This window comes from Hirundo rustica, chromosome 16, assembly GCF_015227805.2.
Source record: "Hirundo rustica isolate bHirRus1 chromosome 16, bHirRus1.pri.v3, whole genome shotgun sequence".
In the NCBI taxonomy this organism is placed as follows: domain Eukaryota; kingdom Metazoa; phylum Chordata; class Aves; order Passeriformes; family Hirundinidae; genus Hirundo; species Hirundo rustica.
In genome coordinates this window covers 10,123,684-10,148,844 of record NC_053465.1, presented here as the reverse complement: position 1 = coordinate 10,148,844, position 25,161 = coordinate 10,123,684, and the positions used below count along the sequence as shown (strand labels likewise).

The 25,161-nt window shown below is 42.6% G+C and overlaps 1 long non-coding RNA gene across 15 annotated transcripts in view; it reads left to right on the top strand.

The window, feature by feature from the left end:
* Nucleotides 1-25,161, top strand: part of LOC120760147 (uncharacterized) — a 383,062-nt gene that overhangs the window by 326,933 nt on the left and 30,968 nt on the right. For 12 of the 15 annotated variants that reach the window (XR_009208368.1, XR_009208369.1, XR_009208361.1 and 9 more), the window contains 2 exons: nt 1,443-1,528; nt 13,566-13,655. This is a non-coding gene — a long non-coding RNA (uncharacterized LOC120760147). Of the gene's footprint in view, nt 1-1,437; nt 1,529-2,482; nt 2,550-13,565; nt 13,656-25,161 lie in introns of all 15 variants that reach the window. The other 3 variants (XR_009208370.1, XR_009208363.1, XR_009208372.1) reach the window with 3 other exon arrangements.

Here is a 25,161-nt window from a genome sequence, read left to right as displayed (position 1 = left end):
ACTGCTCTAAAGAGCCAGGTGGGGTTACAGCACAGAACTTGTACCAGGAGTGTTTGCCAGCAACTGTAATGAGCTTCAAGAGATGGGCAAATAAACCACTGCAAACAAAATTGCCTTTGTCCACTGTGCCCATTCAAGATTCAAAGCAGACTTATTTTTGAGCCTTTAAAAACATCTCAGAGAAACATTGAAAGTAATTCTTTTGTGTCTTGAGCCCCCTCCATCCCTCTAACCCATGGAGAGCCTCCAGAATCAGAGTACACATTTTCAGCTTCCAGTGCTGTGGTTTAAGAGTTTGCAAGGAATACTTGGTATTTTACTTTGAGAACACCTGAAGTGCATGATGCTGCTGTTTGTCTTACGCAGGCATGTCACTATCATAGTCAGAGGTAAAATAATTTTTGGAGAAGTGTGAAATCCTATCACAGCAGCAAAAGAAAAAACACAGCTGGAAAAAAGCCCTCTGCACAAATCTACTGGCAGCAGAAGATACAGATTTCTTGAAGATACCGTTCACTCTGCTTGGTGTTTTTGGCCACTCTTTTTGACCCCTGCTGACTATGGCCATGCCATGATCCTTCCTGTTCTCTTCCCACCCTTCCCTGGCCCCTTTGAGATGATTCACTCTCTGAATATACACACATGTCACGTACACAAATCTTACTCTCCTGACCACAGCAGAAATCCAGAGGGGTTTGTTTCTTTACTTGTGATTTCAAAGACTGATTTTCTTTCCACTTGGCACCATGCCCAAAAGAAATGATCTTCCTCTCTTGCTTCTCCCACTCATTACTGCTGTATGGATCTTTTGAAACCTGTTTGCTCATTGCTTCCTGAGGCATCAAGGCAGGACCAGCTTCATCCAAAAGTTCCCAGTGTTAATTTTTGAGTTTGGTGCTCAAGATGTTAAACCCATGGCAATTCGAAACCCATTTCATGCAGCCAGTACCAGGAGCAGACATTTTCACTCTTTAAGACATCGCCGAACAAACTGAAGTTGTTCCTTCATTTACTCTGAATAAGAGCTGTCCATTACCTTCAGGGAGACACTTGGTGAAGCTGCCCACCACAATAACTCAGTATTTCTCTCATCAGCCATTTCTGGGAACCTCCAGCACAACGTCTCACTGCCTGCACTCACGTTTTTTAACCACAGTGGCCTAATGTGAAACAAACTGTAAAAGCCAAGGTCTAGTAGCAGGGCTTGGCTGCTTCAGTATGATTGTCAGTGTTTACACTTGGAAACGATGTTTGAAAACCAGGTTCTGAGAGTGAGACCCAGCTCCTTTTGAAGTCAACGGGAGTTTCAGCCTCCACTTCCACAGCCCAGGGGTTGGGCTCTTTGTTTTTTTGTCTAGTGCAATTTGTGAGTAATTCCTACCATCCAAGTGATGGGCTGGATTTTCTAACACGTTTCCAAACTGTGCTTCTTTTGAGACCAGATTCCTGTACTGCCTCTCCCAAAATAAAACGCCGAAGGAGCATGGATGGAGGAAATCCGTTCAAACTGAGTAAACAGCTCACGAAGGTAGGCCAGCAGGATTCATTCATGCTCATTCAGCCCAGGCTGGCTGGTTTGATTCCAGTTGGAGCACTCTCTTCATTACAGGCCCCCTGGGGAATGTTAATCTGTACAGTATAAACATTTATAAACATCTACTAAATCATTACACTTCAGCTGCCCCATAAACACTCCTGAATGCTTTCCTTAGGCAGCGTTGGTTGGGTAACGTGTGGCTTTTTGGAATGAGTTTATGGGTGTTTGGCGCTGGTAGAAATATGGGGAGAGGACACGGGAGGTTAAATAACATTGTTTAAGCTCCATGACTTTTTTTAGGATAAAGACAGAAACTGTTTGTGGTGAATTAAAGTGGGTCTAGCTGGTAGATGCTGAGGACAAGCCCTGGTTGTAGAGGGGTTATAGGACAGATTTTCAGCTTTGCATACTGGATTTTAGTGATGCTGTTGCCAGGAACATCCCGAAATGCACTTCTCATCAGTCCACTTGACATTTCCGGACCAGGCAATACATCATTATTCATCTGTGACTGCCACACAAAGTGCCTCTGAAAGAACTGCCTGATGCAAGGGAAAAGTGTAGACATAATTCAGAAAACTGAGCCAGAACTAACTTAACCCCCAGAGCTGCAATCAGCTGGGCTGCGGGCCCAGGGCTCACTTGGATGTGTTTACAGGACACATGAGTGTATGTATGTGTGTGTGTGTGTGTGTATATATATATATATATATATATATATAATATATGTATATGAACTGACAAAAATAAGTATGTTTGTGAACCAAAAAGAGCATATATATATATATATGTGTGCACACACACACATATATATGTGTGTGTATATATATATATTTGTGAAGTGAATAGGAATCACTTTCAAATGCGCATGTAGCAAAGCAAGCCTTGAACTTTGTAAAGCTGAAGTTCTCAATTCTTTTTTGTGACCTCTTCCCTAATCTGAAGGTGCTGGCATGACTGAGCATTCCCAGGACTGGGGTCAGAGTGACTCTTCTTTCCCATTCTCAAATGGGTAAAGGAAAATTCCCTCAATTTGTTTGTTTGTTTGTTTGTTTGTTTGTTTGTTTGCAGGAGACTGGAAAAGCTGGGAACTGATAGAGGAGTCAGTAATTACCATGAGGATTGTGTTCGAGTAATGTAACCTGAGCAGAAGTTAAACATGTTGTGTGTGAGAGAGTTGTGTTTACTGACAGCCTGATGAATAAGTAACAACTTGATTTCTAAAAAGCATCTTAGGGAAAATGATTTAATTGGCTATAATTATATCATATCCTACACTTGAGTGAATATGCCTGTGTGCACAGACCTGGTTTGCTTGTACACATCTCAGGTATGTGGCTGGACACAATGGCTCATCTTCTCGAGTTGCTAACGAGAGCCTCCTTTTCCATCTCCTCCCTCTTGCATTCAGAGCACGAAGCCACTGCCTTCCAGCTACGACCACACCTATTTGTGAAATGAGAGCACAAAAAACAGAAGATTTTTTTCTTAAGAGGACCTAAAGGCACAATGCATCCTTTTCAGAACCTCAGGGCCATGGGACAGTGGCTGTGACATCTCCAGACCACGGCCCACTCTGCCCTGACCTGCTTGGACACCAGCATCAGGCCAAAAACATCTTGCAAGGAAATGGGACAAGGAAACTGGTTTTACTATTCAAATTTACCAAAACCTCCCTAAAACATGAAATCAAACCATATCCATCATAGGCTAATGGTGAATTTACCATATCTGTACTTCCAGCTTGCAAATCTCCCTGTGTGTTTGAGTATATACATACATACATACATACATACATACATACATACATATATATATATAAAGTCAGTAGTAGAGGGTGATTTTCCCACAGCTTTTCCGTGGCATGTAATGAGGTGAGTAATTTAAAATCTTCTGCATATGGGCAAGGTTTGAGCTCACGGAAAGCATTCCACGTTATTAGTTTCAATTGGTCTTTTAACATCCGTCTTAAAGGGTCAATAAATGAGATTGCCTAGAGGTAAAGCCGTTGTTATCATGTGTAGGGTTACAGTCACAGCTGGAGGGCACGGGCAGGGACAGGCTGTCTGTCTGCCTGTGTAGGAGACTTCAGTCACCAGTTAGGTTTCTATTAATTTTATAGTGCCTTAAATTCATATTGTAATTATGAGGAATAAGCAGAGAGAAAGAGAGGTCTCCTTTTAATATGTTTTTAAAAATCTGGAGCTTATTACCCTACTTAATTTCAATTATATTACAGCTGAACTTTTATCTCAATACACTGCAAATAAATTCAGGACGAGGATAAATACTTCCTAACTTAAAAACAGGAAACTGTGGGCAGTAGACAGAAGAGAGTACAGGAGCCAGAGTGAAGCCTCAGGAGTGTCCCATTAAAAAAATCAGTTTTTCTTCTTTAAATACCTGGGATGAAATTTGGTGACTTAATTCTAAAACAAAAGTGAATTCAGTGGCCTCACACAAGCCCCTAGTGGAAATCATTTATCTGCTTGGAAACATCACCATGTGTTTTACCATGATGAGGTTTTCATGGCAGAGACCCTGGGTCTTTACAGGGAACCTCTGGACATTTCAGATGACTGGTGTTATGCAAACTCCATCAGAGACATTTAATACTGGCTGGGAACGATCTCCTGCAGCCTTTGCTTGTATTTCCTCACAGCCCTGCGGGGTGGGGTAGTGGTGGTGGGCGCTGTTGGTTTAGAGGACTGAACACCAGCTGCTCAAAACCCATCTGTATCAGGCCCCTCTCAGCGAGGCTGTGAGAAGGTGCTCTGTGCAAATCTCACACTCTTTTCTTCCAGCTGTGGGAAGAGGAGGGGCTGTACTGCAGCACCATCGATCGCAGGGCTGGGATGGGACAGTTTCTGTTGGCTTGGCACGTCTTGAGAGCTGTCCCAGGGCAGCCAGAGAGTCTCCAGGGAGAATGTGCCCTTTTGAGCTGCTCCTGACCTCTGCTCCTCTTCCCAGATGTCTGGGTTTCCCTTGACTAACCTTGTCTTTGTGGGCACACTTAAATCAGCACTTCCTTCTTTTTTTTCCTTAAATATAAGTACCATTAAATGCTCACAGGAGGCACTGTTGTCATCCTGGGTGAGCATCTGTGCCCACACAGGTGATTCTTACATTGTTCCCATCAAATTAAGGAGTCAAAAATATCAGTTTCCATTTTGTCAATCCTCCTGTCTCCAGACCTGTCTGGAAAGTGAAGACTGGGAGTGCCTTTCACAAAGGATATTGGCCAAGTGACTTCCAATAGCAACTGGGCATGAGGGAAATTAAAGATGGTTCATGAACAGCCAGAAACTGGGAAAAGAGGCAAGGTCAGCTGAAGAGTAGACTTGTAATTTAGTTCCTGCTGAGGAGACAGATACGTTGTACATAGTCCTTAGGTTGACCTGGTGCATAAAAACAAATCATGCAGCCAGCTTTAGAGATAAGCATGGCTTCCGAGTTCCCTGGACAGTGTTTTCCACACTAATGTACAGGGACTTCAACCAAATGAACAGATTTGGCTGTGGGAACAATTCAGCTTCCTCTTTTCCTTGCAGTGTAAGTTTGTGCAGAGGGAAAAGTTTACTCTTAAAAGTTTAATGCTATTACTGTGACTTTGCTCAGTTTTTGTGCCTGTATCTCAGATTTTAACAGATACTGTGCAGTAAAACCAGAGTATGACACCTTGTCTAACTTTATCCCTGCTTTTTTATGCAAATGCTTTTAGGGGTGGTCAGAACTGTGATTGGTACTGTCATGTGAAAGGCACAAGTCTTTCAAAATCAGTCCCTCACAGGCTAAACTTGCTCCTGTCACAAAATCTGTGCTGTGCTTAGCCTGAAGTGGGCAGAATCCTTGTAGCAGGAAGGGAGTAGATGCACAAACCTCTGTCTGCTGGAAAGCTCCTTTGTCGTGGCTGCCGTGGCTGTGTTTTGGAGAGGGGGACAAAGGGAAAGCACTGCAAACAATACTTTTGCCAAAGTAATATAAGCTCTTCAACGTTTTCCAAGAGTGTCAATTCAGAGCCATTCCTTAAGAAGGAATTAGGAAAGGGTTTGATCCAAAGGCTAGTTGTCAGTGGCAGCCCTGCCCATTGGCTGCACTGGGCTTTGGATTTGGCCTTAAATCCCAGAGTTGTGCCCATTGAAAATTAAGTAAAAAGCCTTGGCAAAGTACTCCAAGCACCGTAAACAAACATGTTCCCAATATGGAGTGCATTTAATGGAGTATTGCAGCACTGGTCTCCCAGGCAAGCGCATTAGTCTCTGTTTTCCCTCCCTGTCCTAATGGCCACAGCCAGAGGGGGGCTGGTTTTTATCCACATTGAGTGGAGAGGCATAAATTGGCATTCCATATCATCATAAAAAAAAACCCCAAACTTTCCAGCAATTATTAAAAGATTCTTATCTCTTGCTCCCTACATGGATAATGAGATCCCTCTCTGCTGGACTGAGACAGCCTGTCTCTCAGCTCACTTAATGAAATGGACCCAAGTTTGCAAATTAGCATAGCCCTGACTCCGAACGTAACCTCTTGTTGTCTAGTTGTACATCAAGGCCCCTGGGTTATGTCTTTTCTTATTAACACCCCGTAATCATGTCAACCCTCTTTAGTTTTCATTTCCTGTTTCCTTTTACAAATTCACTTTTGAGTTCTGAGCAAGATGTTGGATGCCTTTGGATGCACTGAGATTTGATGAGAATGAGTTTTGTCTCATTTTTTAACATTATTGCATTATAGGTTTATCAGCGTGTCCTGGGGTGGATCAGGGAATCTGTTTTCTGTTCCATATTTTTGCTGGTTGGTTGGCATGTGATCTTAAAGCAGCTCCTTTTGTATGTCTGTGCTCATTTCCCTTCCACTTTTTAGGGGTTTTATTTTAGACTGTAAAATCTCAGTGACAGATATTTTGTCTTGCCCTATATTTGATCGGTGCCTTGTAGAGTGTTTCTTTGTTTCTGTGAGGTTGCCTGTGTACTAGACAGTTAATAATCATAAAAAACAGTGATATTGGGCCCTAACAAACACAATATGCTAAAGGCTTTCTAAGAAGTCAAGAAGGATGAACCCTTTGAAACTCTTTTTCTTTCTCTCTCCCCTGATGTGAAACTTCATTGTTGGACCTTGAGAGTAATAAATCAAAGCAGCTGAAAGAAGGGAATCATGATTTCTTTTGCCTCTGTGTAGCTGACCCAATCTGCCTTTGATAAGGCAGTGGCCTTCCACTTTATCCACTACCCTACTAATTATCCTTCACTTTCATGAGCACTAAAATCCACTCACACATTAGAATAAAAAAAGAAACAGGGATGTGATTAGTTGTGTACAGATAAGAAGCAGCCCATGGTGTTAGCTGGGTAATAACATTTTCTAAGACTCCTTTTTTTTTCCTCTGGAATTCATTTCCTCTCACTTACATCCATAGCAGTAAAAAGTACTTACAGTTTGCAACACAAAAGATAACTCTTCAATGCAAAGCTTTAGTGTGTGTCTTTAAAAGATTTACTCCTTTATCAAGCATTAATTTAAGAAAGGGTGCCTTGTAGGTAAGGCAACGACATCAGTCGTAGTCTTCGGGGCAGCAGATTTATTAATTTAATAGGTTTATCCATTTTACAGCTTGGATAATCATATTTCACCAAACTGGTACACAAGGAGCCCTCAGCCCATCTGACAGCTTTATTCTTGTGTAAGTTAACAAGCACATTCTGTACTCATGACCTTGTGAATTGTACAAGTGCGAGGAGCTGGAGAGGAATGACAGACCAAATCCAGGGAACTTGTCAGCATTTCAGATTTCCTGAGCGAGATTTATAAAGGGAGCAGTGAGGAACCCCAGCTGAAATGAGAACTTAAATGTTTGTTAATTTATTTGGTTAAAAATCATACGCAGAATTAAATAAATAAATAAAATTAATGAAATGTTAATTTAAAAAAATAAGGATCTAATATGTTTAACAGTGGAGTTGTTCCCCTGATTATAGAGGAGTTGTTCTTGAGCTGGAACAACTGGAAAAGAATTGGGCTGGGTTTGTCTAAGGTAAATTCCTTCGGTACGTACTTGTGTTTACTCCTCGTGTTTATCTGTGCTTGCTGTGGCCAGTAAATACCTTCTATAAGTGTCTACAATTCTTGAAACTGGCTGGAAAGTTGAAGATTAAGGCAAGAATGGAGCCAAGATTTTAAAAGCACCTCGATAAAAAACATTTTATAGTAAAAACCCACAGGAATATATGTTGCTTGAAAGCAATTCTTATTTGCTATATAAGAAAGACAGCAAGCACACACTCCTTTACTGTTTGGCATTTCTTCTCCTATTGAAACTGTTGGGAGAAAAAGAAAATATTTCCCTGTTTGTTTAAAAGCTTCATTTGAAACTGCACTTTGTGAAAACCACGTTTCAGTGTGTTGATGAAAGGATGATTTATTCAGGAAGAAAATATTTCCTGGGCAAAATAACATTCAACTGCAAATTAACTTGTGTCAGAAAATTTAACATAAAAGTTGGGGCTAATCCTACTCTGTCCTTTTAATAAAAGCAAAAGCTGAGCTACTTACACTGTACTAACTGCAAGCTCTTCAAATAAAAGAGCAAATACCTGGGACTTCATCATAAAATGGTCCATTTGGCAGCAGGGAAAGAACTGAAAGGATTGTAGACCTCAGGGATTTATTTTCATTTATACTCAAACTCCTTTACGCCATTCTTGACACATAAAGAGGAGTATTTTGTGCAAATCAGAATTAGTCCACGGAGACAGAAATTTCAGAAGCTTTGAGTGTTGGTTGAACATGACAGGGCAGTGCTGAGATACACTGTGCCCTTAATTTACTCTCCTCTAGATGCCTCACTTGCATTTCACTCATTTTTGACAGCAAGTGATGCCTTTTAAGCTCCTTTTTGCAGGTGTCAAGGTCTGTGTGCCCAATTTGAATAGAGAGCAGTCAAACACTTGCTCTAAAAGTTTAGAAAACTTCATGTCCTCTTCCAGTCACTTGCACTTTCTGGTTTGTACTCAGCAATAGTGTTTGCGTTTAAAGTGTTGTTGGAGAATATTTATGTTTGCCGTACAATTCCTTTGAAAAGAAAATATTATTAATCATGTTGCATATTGAGCTGTTGTATGTACAGCAGTGTCTGAACTTTCACCATAAAGTACACAAACAAGTGTCACACAGGGAAAACATTTCCCTGGCTGCTAAAAATTTAGTGCTGCTGCCTGCTGTGCGCCAGAAAGAAAGAAAAAAAAAGACATTGTATGAACTTCTGTTTGGCCTTTTTTAATTTGCAGGGTCTGAAAACCTAATTGTGTCCTGCCTTTAGCCATGTCCCCTGCAGGTCTGGCAGAACTGCTCTCATTTTTTTGTTGTTTTTTTTGGGGGGGGGAATCCTGTGTTTATTCTCCCAGCTGCAAGTCTGCCAACTGAGGTGACATTTCCAAGGTATTGGCATAGAATTGAACCTCCCATTAATTTCTGACCGTCTGAGACACACGAAGGAGGTGGCCAGATGTGCCAGAGCCCATCTTGCCTAAAAATGGCAAAAAAGGAACTTCTTGTTAGAGATGACACCATGGTCCCAGCAGGCTCTGGAGCTTTTGATCATTCCCTTTTCTCCCAGGCTGGAGCTGTTGTTCACAGGAACATGCTCAGTCACAGGGATGTGTTTTAGCTGGCTGGGGATGCGTTACTGGTTGGGATCCCTAATTATTACCAATTTGCAGATTGCCTGGAATGTCTTATTAAAATTCCTGCGGAATGATTGATCATAATCAAAAAATTAATCACTAATCAGCCCTGGCAATTAACATTAGCAAGTCTATTTGCATATATCTGGTAATTTATGCTGCTGCTGGAAGAAGGGACTTTTCCTGAATGTTATTGATTAGGGGAGAAGAGCCAGATGCTTCTTTCACTGGGACATGAGCCTTTATTAACAGGGCTAGGAATGTGTAAGGAACTGAAGTCTGCTCTGACCTGGGCATCTTCAGGTGTCTGAAAGAAATTTCTTATGTATTAAAAATGTTATATTTTGCTTTAAAAAAGCTTTGACTTTTGTTTCTTGTTTACTGTAGGTTGCTGTAGGTTTAGTGCTCTAAATCCATTAGGATAAAAACATACCATGCTATCAGCCCAGTCAATGAGATTTCATTAAAAGAAGTTACTTAATAGATGTAGTTATTTAATGTTATGAATAAGGAATGTGCAGGCTTGCAATTAATTTGATGAATTGCTTTTTTTTTTTTTCTTTTTAAACTTAAAATTTTTATTAATGTATTTGGGGTCTATTATCCTTATTTGGGGTCTATTATCCTGTCATCAACACTGGTTTTATTTTCAAATTTCCTTGAAATCACTTATGGAATAACTCATCTGTTTGAGATGTTCTGAGTCTGGTCACAGTTTCTGATATTTATAATGTTTTTTGCACTGTAACCTTTGGTTTTGCTTCAACACCTTTGTGTGTCTCTCATACCTGGTGCTGTACCTGCAACTACATGAAAATGCACAGTCTGCTGTTATAAATTCAGATTAGCTTCTCATTTATAACTGCTTAAATATTAAGAACAAATTAATTTAAGCCAAAAGGCAAAGTGATAACAATTTATCCTCTGGTCATTGCAGCCCTATTAGTGATAGCAGAATTAATTTTTTTCCAATAACCAAAGAGGGTCAACAATTTAAGTGACAAAATTATGTTGAAAAGAAAGGGCAACAAAACCAGGATTATTTTCTCTAGTATCTGAATTTAAAATGTCAAACACTGCAAAACATATTTAATTTTAAAATATTGCATTCTTTTGAGTGATATTAATTCTTAGTGATAGCTTTTTTTGTAAGCTAGAAATCTTTGTAGTTCATAGAGGATTTTAAAAGAACCTTTATATTGAAACTCTAAAACTCTGTGCTGATTTTGAAACTAAAAAGTGTTCTCTAAAATACATGAGAACCTCTATTCCTAACATAGCCAGATTGGTTTGTTCCCTGATGTCAGCTCGGTGCTTATCTCAGTCTTTCTTGAACAAAGATCTTTTCTCTTGTTTATCTAACTCTTTACACTAATCTGATTTGCAAGCTTTGAATGCTTGTGTCCTTAATGCTATTAATATATTTCTCTGGGCCTCTTTACTTAATTTTTCTCCTATTCTTGATCTGAAAAGGGAACAAATCAGACTCCAGCTCTGATACACTACTCAGACCCACTGTTACTCCTTCTTCTTTCATGAGCCTTAAGCGATCTGGGTGGAGCCCCGTCAAACCCCAGCCTTGGATTAACCAGTTATCACATCTGGACTTTGCTGAAGTTAGCTGGTAACCATGAGATCTCGCCACTGCAAAGTTCAGGGGTTAATTGAAATCAGATAGGCGTGACCCGTTCAATTGTCCCGTTAATTACGCCCGGCTCCTGCCTCCCTCCTGCAGCCTCCTGTCCCCACAGGGGACAGCTGCCACCAGCTCCTGTCACCAGCTGGATGGGTGGGAGAGGGAGCTGCAGAGCCTGAGCCACCGGAGCCCATGAAAAATGCCTGTGAGAGGGGAAAGGGGCATGTGCAGGAGGGGAGAGAACCGGTGACATCCCCATCCATCATCCCGAGCCACAGCGTTACCGGTCCGTGCTGAGAGCCGGGAATGCTCGGGGATTTACGGCAGGTGTGCTCTGCTCAGTGCACTGCTCGGCTTGGGGAAAGGCAGGAGCCCTTGGCTGGGAGCCTGGGACACTGGCAGGGGTTTCTGGCAGCGGTTGGCAAGGATGGTCTTTATGCTGCAGGGGTTCATATTGCATTGGGCAAGTAATATTTTATTAGAAAACATTAAAATATATATCAACTTCCCTTCTTCTTTCGCCAAATTGATGCAAACAATGGAATTTTTCTAGTAACTATTCATTACCAGATGTTGTGATGGTGACTTTCTCCTGGGTTTCTGCACTCAGCAGTTATGCATTATTTACCCTACAGAGAAGCACGGCAGATTTCAGAACTGAAGGGGCATTAAAATGTTAAAATAGATCTGAATCTTGTAAATCTATACTGACCTTGGGGAGAGATGGGGGGAAACCATTGCTTTCAGTGGGAGCTAGCTTGGCTGTGGAGAAAAAGAAGTCTTCCCATTTGGGGTAGTTTTGAAATTTTGAGCATGAGGAAAATAAGTTTGAGACAGATTGGTTAGAGCTGGATGGAATACAGGTGTCCAAAAAACTGGGGTACTCCGATAAAGAAGCTGAAAGTCACGCCTTGCATGTTTGTCCGTATTTATCTGATCTAAACCCCAGTTTTAATGAGTATTAAGCACAGATTTGCAAGATCCTTTCTTCCCTTTTCTTCCCACAACTGCCCCTCCCAGCCACAGCCCAGAGACCCTGCTCCAGCTGTGTCCCTGGGAAATGCAGTCTGGAACCAGGATCCTGCTTTCATGTGATGCACTATCCTGAGACCTGTCTTTATTCCCTGATTTTAATCCCAGCTTTTTCTAACCTGGGTTCAGGTGGCTGTTCTCAGTCCTAGGGGGTGGCAGTGTGGGTATTACAGCCTGAAATGAGGGCCATGTTCCAATCACAGTGAAGTGTGTAAATCACCCAAATGATTTTAGGAGTACTTCTCCAATTTCTTGTTCCTCAGCCCCCAGAAATAACAATGTAACAGCGCTGGTAGATTTTTTTTTTTTTTTTTTTTTCCTGCAAACATATTAAAATGAAATATCTTTGTATCTTCTTTCAAAAAGGCAAAAGCAAACCCCAAACTGTTGAAATTTCGTAATGAAAGCAGAAAATTTTTGAATTTCACAGCTGTTATTAGTTTTCCAAAAAGAAACAAAAAAGTCTCCTAAAAATCCTTTTTTTTTTTTTTTTTTTTTTTTTAATAACCATCAGCAGCATTTTCTGGCTGTTTAACTTAAAAAAAAATTAAAAATCAAAATTATTTGGTTCTACTTGATTTTAAGCAAAACTATGACTTTGAAATGTGACTTAGCTTCTGACAAGCAAATAAAAATTATCATTTCTATTCTGTATACACTTAGAGCTAATACTTCATAAAAGCTTCTCCTCTGATGGGGTGACAACATATATAGACTATACACAACCACAAAAGGTTTTTTTTGCTGTAATTTATGTGCCCCAGCCACACACTGAGCCCATACACTGCCGAGGAGGAGAAGGTAAATCAATCAAGGGTGATTTCCAGTGAACAGCCATATCACATCTACCACCCATTTGCTCTTGGCTGGCTGAGAAATGAAGCAATTTAAACCTATTGGGTCACACCGAAATGGGGGCCAAAATCTTATCACAATGTGCTGCACACAACGGAGCCTCATTTCATCTTCATTTCCAGAGGTCCATGGGCTGCAGCGTGTCCCCGCAGTCCATCAGTGTCTCTGGCATTGCAGCAGCCCCTGGCTGCTCAGCTGATGCCAGAGGTAGGGAAAAAAAAAAAAAAAAAAATCATTCTTTGGTATGAAAGGGGACAGTCTAGATTGGAACTTTTTTCATCTACAGAAAAAAATACGGAGGAAAACACAATTAGCGTTCAGTTATAATGCAGAAATGAAGATAAGCCTGAGAAATCCAGTATTGGGATGGAATATGAGATGGGAAAATAAATGTTCTCCTTTCACTTGCTTAATGTTTCATATAATCTTGGAAGTGTTCCACTGCCTGACCCTCATGTTTTCAGATTATTTCCACATCTGTCTCAAAGCCATACCCTCCTCAAATGGACCAGGCAGCTAGTTTCTTAGTTAACATAATAAAAATAAAATGTAAGAGCACCCCGAGCGTGCTGAAGCTCCCAACAGCTCCTGCTCTGTGCAGAGGAGAGCACCTGGAAAGGTTCAGACCCCGTCCTAAGCCCTCAGGCAGGAGTAACACACGGCATGTGTTCGCCTCTGGGTTTTCCTGTTCCTTGTTGCTTCCTATTAAAAATGAAATTCCATACGGACTTTCCAGTGGTTGCTTGGAAATTGGATGTCTGGCACCCCGGAGGGATGTGCTGGAATTCTGCTCCTGATTGCATTTCTCCCTTCTCCCCCACAGGAGGAGTCAAAGGTTATGGACCAGAGGAGAAGGAGCTCATCGGCAGCAGGTTCTCCTCAAGCTGAGAGGAAACTTCTTCCCTTCAGTAGTGTGAGTAGACTCTGTGTGGATGTGAATAGATTTGGGAATCTGATCCAAAATAAATTGCCAGGAACAAGAAAGTTGAAGCTGACCCCAAAATAAATTGTTCTCATCCTAAACATTGGCAAGAGGAATAAAACAAAGGAAGCAGAATTTAAAAGAGGCAGTTCAGAGCTAGGCACAATTCTTCATCTAAATCTCTTTTGTCTTTTTTTACCTGCTTAAGGAAGAATAAAAGGGCTTCTCTGAACTACAACACTTCTAAACAGCTTTTTGAAAACTTTAGAAATAAGAATATTTTAGCATTTCTTGCCATGTTGCTCTCTCCAGTGTGATGTTACCCTTTGCCCAAGGGATCTGAGCTTGTCTGTGCCAAGGTCACACAGGATGGTTCATAGCAAAATCTCTCACCTGAATCTTCCCAAACTCTTCAGAGTGCAGGGATGTCAACACAGGAATGGGCAGGGACACCCAGTGTCAGCATCTGCTGTTGAACCTGAGCTGCTGGAGTATGGCTCTGCACATTATTTCAATAAATCTCTCTCCAATTTGATTAGGGAGACAAAAATCTGTCCTTGCACCTGGGAGCTGTTATGTGAAACAATGACGAGCAGTTAACAGCAGTGTTTGCAAATCCAAATATTTAGAAATCATGAATCAGTTTTCCAAATCTTAGAAATAATGATTTTTTTTTTTTTTTAAAAGAGTATTTCAGGTTATGTCTAATTTTTGCCTTCTCAACTCTTTTGGGTGCAGTTGGCTTACTTGTGAAGTACTTCAACAGAAATACATGGGTTTGAAGCTTGCTTTTAAAAATGACACTCAGCTTCTGACATATTCCTGTCTTCTAGATCTGAGCTTTAACAGCAAGACCAAACATTCTTGGTATATTTATATGTGCTAATAAATGCAAACTCCTTGCCAAAACCATATCCCCCACAATATGCAGAGAGCATCAGAAGTGAAAAGTAAATTAAATCTGTGACTGTTTCCTAGTTCTGTACTAGAGGCTGCACAAATTTAAAGCAAGTGTGGGTTATAGCCAAATTTTGTTGCATGGGTTTAATTTACAGTAACATTGCTGTTGTCAGCTAGCCAGTAACCTCTGTTCTAGCCATCAAACATCATCATTGAAAGTTCAAGATAGGTAAGAAATATTTAATATAATAATAATTTTAAATTGCCTTCTGCTTTTTCTGTAAGATTTACCTTACATTTTTCCGTCTAAGTTTTGGTTTCATCATTTTTTCAAATGGTGACAGCTAAAACTTTGAAAATGAAAGTTGAGATTCATAACAATCACCTAATGGCTGAGGCCAAGGTGGTAATGATAGCATCAGTCATCTTGAGACCTGTAATATATTCACAGGAATTAACAAAATCACTTGAGCTGGCAATGAAGGAGAGTTTGTCTTGTCATCAGGTCGCTCTGCCTGTATGTGATTTTATTTTAAGACTGTTGCTGCATTCTCAAGGTGTTTAAAGACTGATAGACTTTATATAGATTTTCTTTTAAAATTTGCTGTTTGCAAGCAGACAGGCCCAATCCAGCTCTAGCTTGGTGTTATTAAAACATGAACAGTGTTCATCTTGGAGCTGGTTCTCACCTGGCCAAAGGCTCTCCTCAGCTGTCCTGTGCTGCACCCTGGGACATCTGTGTCCCACTGCCCAGCCTGAACATGCAGACAGGGTTCAGTCCTCAGTGCAGCAGATTGCTCCAGCTCTGGTGATGGCAAAAATTAAATTCTCTTGACTTCAGCTGTAGTTGTAAAACTTTCCAGACACTGAAGACTTGACTGCTTTTTCTGTATGCGAACTCCTCGGAGTTTGATGGAGTTTGCCTGCTCCAAGGAGCTGTGCCAGTGTTTCTAGGAAGGGTTTTAAAAAAGAATATAGTCCAATTGTTACCCTTAATTGACATAATATTGCAAAAATCTGTGCAGCTTATTGGCCTGACAGAGCAAACAGCTTTTTGGAAGTCTCCCGATATGAAATATTCCAGCCCTTGTATTGTTCTTGTACACAGAATGCATGGAGAAAATAAGCAATAAAATAGCAGGGGGATTACCTTTGAAACATAATTGCTGCCCCGGTGCAGTCTCCACCTTCCATAGTCAAAGATTTCCATCATTTTAGTAGTATTCTCTTAAGGTATAGTATCAGCATCTCCTGACCTGAGCTATCACCACACCAGGGAAAAGAGAGAGGCTTCACCTCTCAGTTCTCTTTTATCCCTGTTTTTTTTGTCCTGAGAACGGGAATTGAGAGGCCAACTGGTGCCCACCTGGGCAGTGACTTCCAGTGGAGGACACACCAAGCCTGGGGAGCTGTACTGAAATTTGTTTCTATTCACAGAGAGCCAAGGAAAAACATTCTTTCCCTCCTCTTTTCCCTGCACAGAAGCAGACCAATAAAATAACAATAATAATAAAAGGCATAACCAGTCTCCCCTCCCATTCTGACATGTTGAGCGCCAAAACTCAGATCAAGTCTGTAAGGCAAGGTGAGAATGCAGTGAAAACAGGGGCTTTATTTTAAGGGCAGAGCTGTGAACTCTTTAACTCTCTCCGTGCTGCCGGATGTGCCTCTTCACGCTGCACACAGCTGCTGAAGGCTTCCAGGGACTGTGGGTGGTGGGTGAGGAAAGGGGAAGCGGGAGTTTAGCTATGCACAATATTTCCCACAAGAAATAAAGCAACAGAGTCTCACCTCACTGCCTGTTTTTCCACATGTATTGAGACGGGAATGTATTTATATAACCCTATTAAAAGGGAGCGCTCAGTAGCGAGCTTGGTCTTTAAATAGCTACTGTTCTGCATATTCCCGTCTCCAAACTCCTCAATTTCAACTCACACCCACTTACATTCTTTTGACATATTCCTCAGGTTTGGGGTTTTTTTGTGACTTTGGGGTCAAATCCAAAACTTATTGAAAGCAGTGGAAAGACACTCAGTGAATTCAGTGGAATTTGGATAATACTCTTAGCGCTCAGATACCATGGTGATAAGTGCAATAAATTACGCAGACAAAGGTGGCCCATTTTGGGCTAGCTCTGCTTCTACAGAAACAAATTAAACTGTTGCTGTTGACTGCCACAGGAATTGGTTCTGCCCCTTCCTTGGTGGCATTTAAGCAGCTCTCAAAACAGTTTGCAAACACAGGGAATATCTTTATCTCCCACTTACAGAACAGAATAAACTGAGGCACAGAGCTGCAGTTAACCTGGAAGGAAGGCAGTGCAAAAGAGCTGGAATTAGACCCAGATACCAGTCCCTGGACCACCCAGTGGAAAAGGAGTCCATTAGCGTTAGCAGGCTCCTGGTGCTCCCAGATCCCAGTGGTGCCAGCAGGAGCGGAGAGGGCAACCAACACCGTCCCGTAAATCGCTGGGTGTTAATGAACTGCTCAGCCCTGCAGAAGCCGCTTGTTTTTACCACCAAGATGAATTATCTCATCCTTCCCCCCACCTCAGTGTTCATATTTTCCCTTTGACTCCTGTTACTTTGGTTCCATTTAGCAAGTACATTCTTGGGCTTTTTTCCCCCTGTGTCCCTCCAGCCACCTTAGTTTGCCTTTTTTGCCCCTTCTTTCCCTTAAAATCTTTCTTTCCTCATTCAGTGCACTAAGTGGATTTACGACCCATTTAGGCAGCTTACAGTGGCATTGCTTTTACAGTTCAGAGGCAGAAGGGCCATAAAAAGATTTACAGTTACAGCAAGAGTCTATTGCATGGAAGTTCGAGATCCAAATTAGACAAAGGGAATGGGGCTGTATGAGTGGCCAGTAAAAGAAGCTTGGAAACAAAAACAAATGAAACTGCTGTTAGAGGAGGAGATTGGGGTGGGGGCAGAGGAGGAGGAGGAAAAGTTGCCTGTTAACTTCACATTACTATTGCAACAGCTCTGTTAATTCTGTTATATAAAGCCCTTTTTCCTCCTTTTTTTCCTCTCCTCATGTTGTTGTTGGACAGATTTCCTTTGCAAACACAAATCTCAAACTGAAGAGCAGTGGCTTCACACAGTAGTTGAGATTCCAAGGCAGATATTCCCAGGATGTTGGCAGCTGGTTTTGCTGCTGCTGGGACTCCAGGATACAAACACCAGAGAACAGTCCAAGTGGCTGAAGGAGCTGGTCAGAGTGGAAGCCTTCAGGTTGCATTGCACGAGTATAGTCGGGCATTTAGTAGAGAACAGGGAAATAGATTTGTTCCTCTCCCACGCTAGATTTCTCCTGCTGATTTCAAAAGAAACATAAGACTAGGCTTGGCCAGATCTGTAACAAGTTGAGGGAAAAGGGAGATTTTTGACACTAAAGGAACAGGTCTGGGCACAGGGCGAGCCCGTTTCTGGAGCCTGCAGAAGGTTGGGGACTGCACCTTTGTGGGACTCAGCCCATGGGCTGTTCTGTCAGAGCTGTGGGTAGAAAAGGAAAGCAAAGCGTCCTTTTTGGGATCCCCCAGGCGTGTGGGGCAGTGTGGGTGTAGCCTCTGGGTTCTGGGGGGCTTTAGGGCAGGCCAGCCCTGGGCTGTGCAGTCTGTGCCATGGCACTGCCCCGGTGCTGACGGCCCTTCCCAAGGGCTCTGAGCCTCACAGCTCAGGGGAGGTGCTGGGCTGATAGAGCTACAGGGCTGGGCTCTGGTTGGAATACTGCTGGAGCCAGCACAGGTGGTCTGCTCTTATCCACTGAGATCCCCTCCACTGCAGTTCTTGGCAGCGTTTGGTTCCTTGGACCTTGGTTTTTGGTGTCTTGCCTATTTACTCACTGTGGGCTCATAGCCCTCCAGTAAAATCAGGGTTAGTGGTGGTGGAGATGCCATTGGGATCTTCTGGATGAAAAAATACTCTATAAAGATAGACCTTTAATCCATGTTCTTAGCTCCCACACATTCTCACATGGATGTTAACACTCAAGGTTCTGGATTTCTGTAAGAGGAGAAAAGAAATCATAATGCTTTCCCCAAACCCTTCTAGATCCTGTTATTCCTCCTTCAGAGGAAAAATCTCCTAATAAGAGGAATGGCCATATTTTAGAGAGTTTTGGCTAGGGTTTTTTCTCTCTGGAAGAAGAAGCAGCAAGAGAGAAGCTTCAGCCTAAACCAGAAACAACACATCACTCAGACCCTTGTTAAAATCTGACAGCAAATTCGCAATTGCCAGCTGGACATCTCCCCCTTTTCCCCTGCCCAGCCCTGTATCCCTGTGAGCCCTGCTGTGCTGCCCTGTCCCTGTGCCCCTAAACCCCAGCTGGCCAGGCACTCGGGACACTGATGGATTTGGGACACTGATGGATTTGGGACGCTGATGGATTTCCGTGGCTCCCGCTGGAGATTTTCAACAGGACACGGAACCGCTCCCAGTTCTGCTGTGTCAGGGCTGTTCCTCTCGGCTCCTTTTTCAATCTCGCCTGCTCTCGCTTCTGCCTCGTTCCCTTTTTTCTTCTTCAGTGAGAAGGGCCTTGAACTTCTGGCAGAGACTTGACATATGAGAGAAAGCACTGAAAAGGAGAAAAATACTGTGTTTTATGAGTGATGGTTAAAATGTATTCTTGAAGTACAATTTTTTTTTTTTTTTTAAGCTGAGTACAGTCGGGTGGACAATGCAATAATTTCTATGAAAAATTCTTAGAGTAGTAAAAGGTTTCATTTTTCTGGGGAAAAAAATTTAAAATTAATATAGACTTTTTACAGACTTACCATTTCTGTATTTCTTGTTGATTTTTCCTATTCCCTCTTTTTATTCTTTTCATTTTTCTTTTATATTTATACAAGACATATAACTCTCAGTCACAAAGTTAAAAGAAAAAACTCAAACAACCAGTAAACCAGTAACTTTCAGACTTTATTTTGATTCTGTAAATTTCAAAACCAAATCAGTATTTGCAGTTTGAATCAAGCTGGCAAAAACATGAAAGCCGTTATGGATCTATTTTGAAAAAATCTGCTGTTCTTAACAGAAATGGGTATATATTTCTGGGGGAAGGCTGGTCGAGCAGCCCTCTGTTTTTATAAGAAAATAGGAATTTGAAAGCTAAGTTTTAATGGCCATCGATATCACAGGTCAAAACAGCCAGGATCCAACTCTGGCTGGGTCTGAGATCATCAGAAAAGGCAAATTAATTTTTGCCCCATTGAAATTGTTTTGACACTCTCCCCATTTGTTTTACCTTCCACTCACCACCTGCTTCAGAACAAAGAGCCAAGCAAGGGGCTCGGCCGCCCTCCCCACACCCTGTGTGTCCCTGAGGGTCCCCTGTGGCACTCCTGGGGACCAGGAGGTTCTGCCATCCCCTACAACCCCAGGGCAAATCCCACATCCCCAGCATAGTTCAGACTGCCTGAGCTGAGTATCAGAAACCACTTTTACTTACCCAAAGAGGGGCCCCCACATCCCCCCGGAGCTGTTTGGGACTCAGAGCGCGCAATGTGCTCCGTAAACAAATAACCTGTGTTTTTTTAACTGGGTCATTACGAGCTGAGTCCCACCTCAGGCACGGGACGTGGGGAGGAAGTGGTGGGACGGGAGCAGGAGGGGAGACAGCAGCAGCCTCAGACCCAGAGGATGGCGAGGAAGCGAAGTATGGACAGCTGCCAGAACAAATGCTGAGCCTTTGGGAAACCAGGGTCTCCTGAAAAAGCCAGAGAACAAAGAGGTGCAGGAAAGCACTAATGGTGCCAGACCTCCAGGAGAGCCCTTGGCCATGGGCAGGTAGCTCCAATCCGTGTGACCAGGTGGCACATTCCCATTCCTGCTCTGCTATCACAACTCTGATGGGGCTGTCTGTGGACACTGAGGCCAGAGCCTCTGAACTCCTGCAGTCCAGGAGCATGAAGCATTACAAAAATGAATGGGGGGAAAAAAAAAAAAAAAAAAAAAAAAAAAAAAAAAAAAAAGGAAAAAAGAAACTTGAAAATAGCAGCAGCTCTCCAAGTCTCTGTATGTGGTCTACGTTTTGAGGCTGGAATGAGTAGCCTCAAAGGCACTTACGTGGCTGAAAGTCTGTGAGGCCTGGTCAAAGCACAACGTTGTGTTAGAGAGAGCAACATCTGGGGATATTCCTGGATGTGTTTCCTCCCAGACTGATCTCCTTGAGTTTATAGCCCTCTGGCTTGTTTATTAAATTTTATTTTGGGGGTTTAAATTATTGTGAAGATTCATTGTGAGAAAAAAATGCCCATCTCTGCTTCTGCTTACTCAAAACTGATTCAAAAAAACCTCATATTTTCAATCCTTGATTTCTCTAGAATTTTTATTCAATAAGTCCCCCTTTTATTCCATGAGTGACTACATTCAATGTGGGTTTGGAACCTAAAGTTCCAAAGCCTGCAGGCGGCACCCAAGAGCATGGAATATGACTTCTCCAAGCTTTCCATGTTCCTTGGCCAGATTCTGATCCCTGACGCCTTACAAAACTTTGCTGGGTAGCAGAGACAAGGATCTGATCCCACGTTTTAGTAAAATGAGGCTTCACTGATTTACAGCTGAAAAAAAAAAAAAAATGGTATCTGCCACAGTTCCTTTCATCCCAGGGCTGATGACATGATTTTGTTGTTCAGTGGTCCATGGAAGGTGTTTTGGGTGCTGCCTTTGGAGCTGGTGTGGTGATAGCGAGTGACCATAATGAGCTGGGGAGCTGCAGAGCTTCAGCCCATTGGCAGGAGCAGAAATGACTCACAAACACACCAAAGCAAAATGTGCACTGCAGGGATGCAAGAGTGTACAGTAAATAGGATATCCTGCCAAAACACCGTCTAAGTGGCCATTAATGGACATCTGAGTTTTGCTAAATAATTAATGTGTCTGTTGTGTTTTTTTTTTCCTTATAGATCTTTCAAGGAATTTAGTTTCTGTTCCTTTGCATTTAGTTTGTGTTCCCTGAAATGTTGCTTTTGAGCCTGTCTTCTCGAGCGTTTATAGAAGGTCTGTGTCTAAGGCAGATTTCTAATAGCAGTTCCTGTCTTTTATGGTCAAAAAGCATTTGGCCCCAGGTGTGTAAGGAGGCAGATAACTCTCTTTGTTCTCCTGGTGTAGTTTGGAAACTCAGGTGTAACCAACCAAAGTGGGATTGCCAAAGGCAAGCTATAGGTCTCTACAATAGGCAAGAACAAGACTTATCCTTTGACTAACAGAAAGAGAAACATTAATGGAGCTCTAAAAACTACTAAAATGAGCTGTCTGAATCCTAGGCCTCCAGGGGTTCTGAATAATACTCTTTTGTACCTCTATACCCATTAAAAAAATGTCTATTCTGTTGTTGTCTGGACTGAAAATATCAGTGAGTTGCACTGGCTTTTCAGTCTCACTTTGCTGACTCCCACAATGCAGAAATATCATAGAACCACAGAAAAGTTTGGGCTGGAAGGGACCTTAAAAATCATCTTCTTCCACCTTCCTGAGGAAGAAACACCTTCCACTGTCTCAGGCTGCTCCAAGCCCCATCCAGCCTGGCCTTGGACATCTCCAGGGATCCAGGAGCAGCCACAGCTTCTCTGGGAAACCTGTGCCAGGGCCTCACCACCCTCACAGTGAAGAATTTCTTCAAAATGACTGAAACCTACACTCCTTTGGTTTAAAAACCATTCCCTATTTTCCTGTCACTACAAATATCATATTAATTACAATATCATATAAATAGTTGCGGGGAGAAATACTGTTAAGAAGTAGTCCCCACTGAACATAAGTTTTTATGTCCTTTTTCAGAATTTCCTTTGTGTCTTTGTGGTTGAGCTGGCTCCCCTGGGTGGCTGGAATAGTCCCTTGTTTATCACAACACCTGAATATCTGGGGAGTTTTGCCACCTTCATCCCAAATCCTGGCTGCTGGTGTGAGGAGGATGTCAACTGTAACACAGCGACTCTCTCTTTTTATCACCAGCTATTTTCCTGAGTACCAATTGACCACTTTGGCTTCTGCTTGTAATTCCTGAAGAGATGTAAACCAATATAATCATAGCATCAGTGCCTGGCTCAAACACAGCCCAGTGCTGGGGGAATCAGCGGGGATGAGGTTTTGGGTTGGTCCTTGCTGAAGATGGGGGATGTTCACCAGATGTGAACCAGTGCAGAGGTGGTTGTGGATCCAGGGAGTTTTGAGGCAATTGCTGAGTATTGACCACACCAGTCCTAAAACATGGACTGAGTGCTCTTGTCTGCTCTTAAAAATAGCAGGTAAGTCACAAATGAAGGCATGAGCTTAGCTCCTAATGATGGTCAATTCCCTGAAACAACCCAAACCTTTCACCATATCCGCTTAGGACAAGGTGTTCTTCCTCTTCTCAAGCACAAAGGAAGGAAATGTATCTTCAGGAAATGTTTATTTTACCCATGGATTGTCTGAAACAAGGTTTGACAATACCCGGAAAAAAAAAAAGTCCCCATAAAATTAATATAAAAATAGGTGGGGTTATTGACAAAATGCATGATTTTTATGAGCTAGAGAGAAGAAAATGTGCTGTAGTGTTCTGTGCCAGCAGCTAAAGTGTGACCGGGCTGCTGCAGTGCAGCTGATGTGTGACCCATGGACCCTCCCGACTGCAGGCCAGGTGACTCAGGGGACAAGTCCCTGTCCTTGTCCTCCCAGCCCTCTGCACATCTTAACACAGCCTTTCAAAAAGAGAACCAGTGAGATAATTAATAATAAATATTTACGTGTTAGAAGGAGGGATGCTTTTAATGCCTAACCCTGAGGGGTAATTTAACCCTCCAGATCTACAGGAAGCCTCTTTCTTTTTTCAGACCTTCAGACTTCAGAGTTATTTTAGACACATTTCTTCTGAACACAGAGGCTCAGCTCCCCCTTTTTTTACCCCATTTCTTTATCCTGGCCATGGAGAGCTGTAGCGGAAACCTTGAAGGCAGCTGGTCTCTGCAAACGAAACCTGTGAAATTTAATGCCTTGACATAGAATGAAGGAGTTAAAAACCAAAAGAAATACTTAATTTCATTCCCTACAACAGAGATCTGCCCAGGGTCCTCCTGCCAGCCTTCCACAGAGACATCTCCTCGGTGGCTGCCTCATCCCAGGCTGGCGTGTCCCTGCGATCCGCCGCAGACCTGTGACCTCCTGCTCCTCCAGGCTGGCTCCAGCGAGCCACGCCGGGGCTGAGCTGCCTGAAATAGGCACGGAGAGAGCCTTCCACAGAAACCTCTAAATGGGTTTTAATGTCTCCCCGCCGTAGGATTCCCGGAATTAATTTGTGTCTGGCTTTTGAAATCAGGGATGTTGTGTTGAAGAAGATGGATGCTCCTAAGAAGTATTGGAAAGAATGAAGGGCTGACAGGGGTGGTTTATGCAGCGAGCCTGGCTGTGGATACAGAGTAGCAAATGTGGTTGGTTGATTGAGATCAGATTTAATTTTTTTTTATTTTTTCCAGTGGTGACGCCCATATAGTTTATTTATTTATTTTCCCCTTTCTCTTCAAGGCACCTAACAACAACACTGTATTTTATAAATCCCTGTGATTATAAATCTAGAAGGATGTCATTCTCGGTTTCCTCAGAGGCCAGGAGTCTATACCCACAGGAGACGGATGGGAGAAGTAGCCAGCAAACCTTCTATATTATTGCAGAGAATTGCAGGAACTGGTTTTGGTTTACACCGCATGGGGAACACAGAGTCTGCACAGAGCATCTCCATTTACTGCTTCCTCTGCGAGCAGCCAAGGCAGGATTGCTGACACTCCCTCCACACAGTTCCCGGGCAGAGAATGATGCCCTGCAAAGGTTGCAAAGCCACGGATTTGCATCAACCCTTTCTGTTATCCTGCTTTGAGGATACAGCCTAAAAACTTTAGAAACACTTTCATGGAGCTGTGCAAAGCTCATGTGAAAGTCCAGGCTGGTTCAGCTCCTTTCTCTACTTCTACTCTGTGCCTTGTCCCAGCAGAATTGTTCCAAGAACTGCATGAACAAAACATCCCCTTGCTTTGTCTTGCAGGCAGCAGTGGCAGATGAGACTTGAATTCCACAAGGTGTGGGTAGCAAAGAGAGATTGTTGCTGTAGGATGAGTCAGGTTGTGCTGCAGTGTTAGGAAGTGGGTTTTTCCCACAGTTTAGATGATTTTTAAAAGTAGGGGATTTAGTTTACATTTTTTTCATGAGCTACAAGGTCAGTTGTGGAGTGAGAGCTGGATTTAGCTTCAGAGTCATCTCTCAGCTTTGAAGAAAGAAAAAACAACAACAGGCATGTTTGATTTTGGTGCTTTGCTTCATTTTCTTGCTGCCTTGACCATGGGGCTGCCTGTGGTGGTGTGGGGGCAGCCCCACAAGGTCTCTGGTCCTTCCCTCCTCTTCCTATCATTCACCTCCTCCCCAGCCCTACCAGAGTCAAATATAAACTTTCTTAAAATGAACACAAGACTCATTTCACTTGACCAGGCCTGACTTCCCAGAAAATAAACAGAGAGAGCAGAGCCAGCCAGCCCCCTCTCCTGGAGCTGCCAGCCTCCAGAGGGCTGGCAGGTGACCCAGAGCTGTTCTGGGCTTTTTGTAGCAAAGAAGAGGGTGGAAAAGAGAGAGAG